Source organism: Xyrauchen texanus, chromosome 3 (assembly GCF_025860055.1).
Source record: "Xyrauchen texanus isolate HMW12.3.18 chromosome 3, RBS_HiC_50CHRs, whole genome shotgun sequence".
Taxonomy (NCBI): domain Eukaryota; kingdom Metazoa; phylum Chordata; class Actinopteri; order Cypriniformes; family Catostomidae; genus Xyrauchen; species Xyrauchen texanus.
Genome location: NC_068278.1, coordinates 19501490 through 19508346, shown reverse-complemented (window position 1 = coordinate 19508346; position 6857 = coordinate 19501490).

Sequence of the window (6857 nt, the reverse complement as noted above, 5' to 3'; positions counted from 1 at the left end):
AACCTAGTTAGGAGTAGCACAATGAAATGAAAAACAATCAATAGACATTTTAATTGAAGCACATTTTTATTTATTTAACAAATACATTTGAAACTGTTGATGGGCTACATGGCTAAACATCTAGACGGCAGCACCACTAATTAATGCAATCTAGATATCACTTAAATTATAAAAATCCACAATGAAAATATTAAAACATTTATTCAGTTATGATAAGTTGAATATATTTGCATTAGCACTGCTACCTCTGGCAGTGACATCACTTTACAGTAGTTAAAAAGTGTTTCTATGGGGAAATTGGCATTGGAAAAATGGTACAGAACTGCATCTGATAAGAGCCCAATCCTAAACACTATATATGTTTAATGGGCTCATATTTTTGTGTGATATATTTTACAGATATATCCTTATTTGTAAATATTATAAACTCAGTCATGCAAGTTTGCATTTCCATTTTAAATACAACTTGTCCAAAACAGCAAGCAAGTCATTATTACATAAAATAGGCCAAAAATATAGTACAAAAAAAATAAATAAATAAATAAAACAAGAAAAATAGACTTACTTCATGGAGTGTGTGCCAATGCTGCTCAAACAAATGTCCTACATTAAAATATTGTTGACAGGTTAAACATCAAATTTAAATAGAAATATAACCATGTTTAGCTGAAATCTTACATGTAGCTGTAATGGGATTACAACAGTTTGTTTTATTTTGATTTCATTTTGTGATTTAGATTGTCTTTGTGGAGAAATGTTGTTTTGATAACTTGTAAATTATTTGCAAGATTCTGCACCTTGATATTTGGTAGCATTTAGATTGCACTTTGTTTGAGGACAACATTCAGCAACATGTGGAACAATATTTTAAAATACAAGAAATTCAATTCTCATTAGATTAATTTAAGAATTAAGGCTCAAAGAAAATCTTAAGGCTAAAACTAGCTTCTATCACAAAAATGTAGGAGCTTAAAAATTAGGGCATGTCACTCCTAATTTTAGGACTCAGTAAAATTTTAATCTAAGAGTAGTTCATTAAGCATTTTAATGCTAAAATTAGCTCCTAAATCCACACAGTTTTGAAGTCATCCTGAGGACTTCCAAATCACAAAGAGAGACTCACAACAATCCGAAGCATGGCTGCTGCCATCAATCCACATTGAAAAATATATTTTAGAATATTATTATGATATTAAAACTTTAAAAGCTATCACCTGAATTGCCATTGTGTCTATGTATTTTAATACTATAGCATTATAATATTATAAATATTATAATATCGACATTGACCTTTAAAATCACAAGAGTGTTTTAATTCTTGTAAACTTAGTTAGAGATGCGGTTAGCTCTTCAACTTTGGGCAGTTTAAAAGGCGGACTCATAAAATGTATCATCATCCATAGCAATGAGGTCAACTCTGCCTTACTCTTACCTTTAGATTTACTTAGTAAAACTAGCTCTTAGCAATTTTTGAATAGGTTTTAAGCTAACACTCTTAACTAGGAACTCTTTGGAGAACTCCTAGTGGTAAGATAAAAATCGTTGTGAATACAGACCCTGATTTTTTAAATCTGACAATCCTGTTCCAAATCACATCCATGTGTTTTGATCGGATTAAAATCAGGTTTTTAAAATTTGTTTCAGTCTGAATGTTCAAATAATTTCAAGTAGCTTCAAAGACAAAGAAAAAATGGCACTCTGTTTCTCCCAGGTGCAGCTGAAATTTAATCTAAGCACAAACGCTAACATGCCAAGCAGAATCATCAGCTATTTAGTGTATTGCGGAGCTTCAGGTGTTCTTGCTTGTCATATATGCTGATATCAGACACACTAAAGAAGATCCGTGAAGCTCTCGTTATTGTGTAAGTATCCGCTTTTTACATTTTAAGGTCGGACAGTTATTTCCTTTTAAAGCTTAAGCTCTTATTTTAGTGCAGCGATTGATTGACAGGTGAGGGGTGGCGCTTCATTGCTGCCGGGATGCATACAGAACGGATTAGTGTTTACACCTCAAATATGATGTGTACACATGCGTTTTTGACCACATTCAGTATATGGTGTCTGTGATCCTATCACAAAAAGTTTTAGACCCCGTTTAGACCTGTATTTAGGGATGACCACATGTGATCAGATGATCAGTACCAGATGGAAATGGGTTCATAGTGTTTTCAGCTGTGACTGAATTAATTTATTCATGCTCATATGTGGTAAACACTATACTGGATTGTGTGAGTGAATGAGTAAGCAGACACACCATATAAGTATGAGCGTGTAAATACTATAATGCCTCAGATGTTGTCTTATCCACCTCATATGTTCAGGACCATAGCAAAATGTCATAATACTAGTCTACATTTCTATTGGCTGATGCTTCAGACTAATCTCACTGTTTTTAAATGTAAATTACGTAATACAGTGAAGAGGATTGTGTATTTTATTAACACTACCCCAAACCCCAACCCTAAACAGTGGAGTAAAAATGTAACCTCCGAATCACACTCATCATTAATTATGCTGAACATGATCACATCTTTGTTTTAATGTGGGAAAAGAACCCAGGTCTCTCATGCTGCTGATGCAACCCATTATCAGTCACATCACAGGAGAATGTAAGCGTACTTAAACCAATGCAAAAATGTCTGATGGGTGATAGCATGTCAGTAACTCAGCATTATGGAGGCAATGCCAGGGTACTGGAACATTTGAAAGCAACATATCAACTTCTCATGTGGTCATGTTGGATGCTTACATCTATGCAACCAATGTAGATTTACCTGATATTGACTACACTGTCTTTTATTACTTGCAAAATGGCAGTGCTGACAGTCATCAGTCCCAAGGTCGGTTTAAAAACAAATAAGATGAAAAGTGCAACATGAACAAAGCCAGGAAATTTCTTGCTCTGTGCCTCATATATTACTTGATTTTCAGGCTGGTCAAGAACAGCAGGTGATCGTGGAGTTTAAGGTGGAGAATCTTCACCCATGGGGTACCTCAACAGTGGGGTTAAAGGCCCATAACTGAGCTGCCAATTATTCAGTGCTGATAGCCCAGCAGCAGGTGCTTTTGCCAGGAATTAGAGAAATAGAGAGCAGAGAGAGAGAGAGAGAGAGAGAGAGCAGAGAAAGACTGAGAGAGGCCTCTACCACTGAGTTAACATCTCTACTTTTCCCTAAATCACTTTGTAACAAACATCAGACAGGAAGGAAGGAGGACACAGGTTTCTTCGATGCACAGGTAATGTAAATGTAATGACTTTATTAATTAATAAAGTCCAGCACACACCGTTTCAAAATAACACAACAGCTTTTCAGCATTACAAACTCATCAGTTTCACAACAAGACTCTTGTCACTGACTCCCCCTCTCCTTTTGCCACTGACGTGGTCCCATATATACCACTCTCCCAAGCTCACTGCAATTGGAAGCGGTGTTAATCATTATCTTGCTCAGGTGTATGCACCCTTACTGCTTCTCTCTCTCCAGGATGACGCTCAACCACACCCCCACTGCCACATATCCCCCTCTGCACGACTCAGGCCGGGAGACATCCGGTATGTCTATCACAACCCCCTAAGCTCCCGGTCTGCGGACCACCGTGAACTGAAATGGCTGGAGAGACAGATACCAGCGTGTGATCCGGTGTTGGTATCTTTGATGTGGTTGAACCATTGGAGTGTAATCTGAGCAGAGAGTGAAGGCCTGCCCCAACAGGTGGTACTGGAGAGTGAGGACTACCCACTTGATGGTGAGACACTCATTTTCAACGGTGCTGTACTCAGCCTCCCTCAGCAAGAGCTTGAGGCTAATATACAGCACCGGGCGCCTCCCCTCCACCACCTGTGAAAGCACCGCCCCCAGCCCTCTGTCTGAGCGTCCGTCTGCATCACAAAAGGAGAGAAATCAGGTGAATGTAAAGCGCCCCCACAAAATGCGGCTTTAACTTCGCGTAAATGCCCTTTGACACTGCTATGTCCACTGGACCAGGTCTGTAGCTCCTTTTTAGTGAGATCAATCAATGGGCTGGTGGCGTCCAAATATTTAGCCACAAATCTCCAATAATAGCCAGCCAGCCCCAGGAACTGTCGCACCCACTTTTAGGTCTTGGGTCTCGGCCCAAGTGAAACTCCAGGTACCTTACCTCCACCGCCCAATTTCACACTTCTAGTCCCACCCATCTTAGCAACCTCAGAACAGCCCTCAGATGCTACATGTGCAGCTGCCAGTCATTATTATAAATGATGATGTCATCTAACTAGGCAGCGGCATAAGCTGAATCTCGGTCTAAGGATGTGGTCCATGAGGTGCTGAAATGTAGCGGGGCCCCTAACAAACCGAATGGGCGTCAAAAACAGGTGTAATCCAAAGATGTGTAGAAGGGTGTTTTTCACGGGATATTGGTGTCAAGGGGATCTGCCAGTAACCCTTTGTCAAATCCAGTGTTGAATAAAACCAGCGGTGCTCAACAGATTCAGCAACTCATCAATACGCCGCATTGGGTGTCAAATTTAGATACCACATCGACTTTTCTATAATCCCCACAGAACCAGTACAGACCCATCAGCTCTTAGGAACCAGACCAACTGGGCTGGGCCCTATCACTGTGGGATTCCTCTATTAATCCGTATCAAGCAATGCATCCAATTCTTCCAAAAAAAATGTTTTTATGTTCTGGCACTCAGTAGGGATGGCTACATACCACTACTCTGGCTCTGTCTCGATGTGGTGTTGGATGAGGTTTGTATGACCCGGCAGAGGGAAATCACATCTGCAAATTCCTGTTGCAACTTGTCAACCTCTGCGACTTGAAGCGGTGAGAGGTGGTCTCCACGGGGTGATATGATTGGGTTTTATATTCACCTCCAGCCGAGCTCCACCCTCTCTGGAACTACCATAGCCAACATCACAAGGACCGCCTCCTCCATAATTTCAGGAGGTTGAGGTGGTATATGTGACTCAATAGGTTCACCTCACCTCATAATCGAGATCTCCCACTCAACATGTGACCTCAAAGGGTCCTTGCCACTTAGCGAGAAATTTGGAGCTCAATGTGGAGAGTAATACAAGCACTTGGTCTCCCGGTGCAAATTCCCGTAGCCAAGTACCCCGGTTATACAAGCAGCTCTGACCTTCTTGAGCTTGAAGCAAATTCTCCTGTGTTAGTTTCCCCAGAATGTGGAGTTTTGCTCTAAGATCAAGAACGTATTAATTTCGTTTAACTGGTTGAAGGTTCCTCATCCCATATCTCCCGTGATGACATTGAGCACTCCGCACATACAGCAGCTCGAATGGGTAAAACCCATTGGAGGCTTACGGGACCTCTAGCACTTCAAACAATAGGGGCTCGAGCCACTTATGCCAATTTCTAGCATCTTCATGTGCGAACTTAAAAATCATATTCTTCAGGGTTTTATTAAATCGCTCCACCGGGCCATCTGTCTCGCGGATGTTCTGCTGGTGCTGAACAGATTTAATACCCAATAATTCATAGAGTTCACAGAGTGTTCGGTGGCATAAATGTCATGCCTTGATCAGTGAGGATTTATTTTGGAATCCCCACTCAGGAGAAAATTTTGAAGAGTGCCTCTGCAACACTGCATGCTGAGATGTCTGCGTGCAGCCGGTCCTAATGGCCCGGCGAGGTCCATACCAATTCTTTCAAAGGGGACCTCGATTAATGGAAGGGGGCATAATGGCGCCCTAGTAGTGGCCAGTGGATTCACCAGTTGACATTCACGGCATGCCGCACACCACCTGTGAACATCTCTGAACATATCTGCAAATAAAAATGGGCCATTAATCGGCTCAGTGTTTTCCTCTCCCCTAAGTGACCCCCTATCGGATTATTATGAGCTGCTTGGAACAATATTTCCTGGCGGCTCTGCAATATTAACAGCTGGGTTGTATCCTGTTTTGTTTGAGCGTCCTGCGTCACTCGATACAACCGCTCGTTCGGCTGGAGATTTGACCATCAATAACTTTCACTTGGTCGAGGGCATGCCTAAACGGTTTCGACTCTCGACTGCTCTTGAGGGAAATCCCTTTCAGGAAATCCCCTGAGGATGGGAGGGGCCGCAGCCTCCCCTCCTCACATCATCTGGACATGGAGCTGATGAAGACAGCCCCTGCTCCGCCTCCCCTGCCAAAGCATTGCACATTTCACATCTAACAGCCTTTGTGCAGGACCCATCCGCACATATTCCCTTCAACACATTTTTTAACCCAAGTCCGTAAGTTCCCAGAATTAGCGGATGGGTGAGGTGGGGACTAACTGCTGCCTCCACTCTATGATTTGTTCGCTGAAATTTAATAAAGAGGGTCACTACAGGGTAGTTGTGAAAATCCCTATGCACACACTTCAACCTCCCCCAAGCATTGGTAGATAGTGGTCTGGTTACAACCCATGTCCATCAAGGCTTGGTGAGTACTCCCCTTGACCTTTACCGGTATCTTGTATGCTCCGGCCCAATCGGGGGCAGCCTGTGGAGTGTCAAAGATCCGGACCTCAGTTCCCAGCTCAATCACAGGGCATTTATCCCCCAGCTTCACAACGAGACTCTGGTCCCTGACTTTCTCTCCTCTTGCCGCTGCCGTGATCCCTTATGTACTGCTCTCCCCAAACTGCAATTTGAAACAGGTGTTAATCATTATCTGGCTCAGGTGTATGCACCCTTACCGCTTTCTCTCTCTCTCCAGATGGACGCTCGACCACGCCCCCACTGCCACACACTTGTTCTCTTTATTTGTGTCATCATGGTAGCTTTGCTCTTGTCCAGGGTTTGGCAACCTTTTTGACATGGAGTGCTATGTTATTTTCCTGGTCAATGGCTGTGCCGAACCCCCCAAACCCCAACCTTG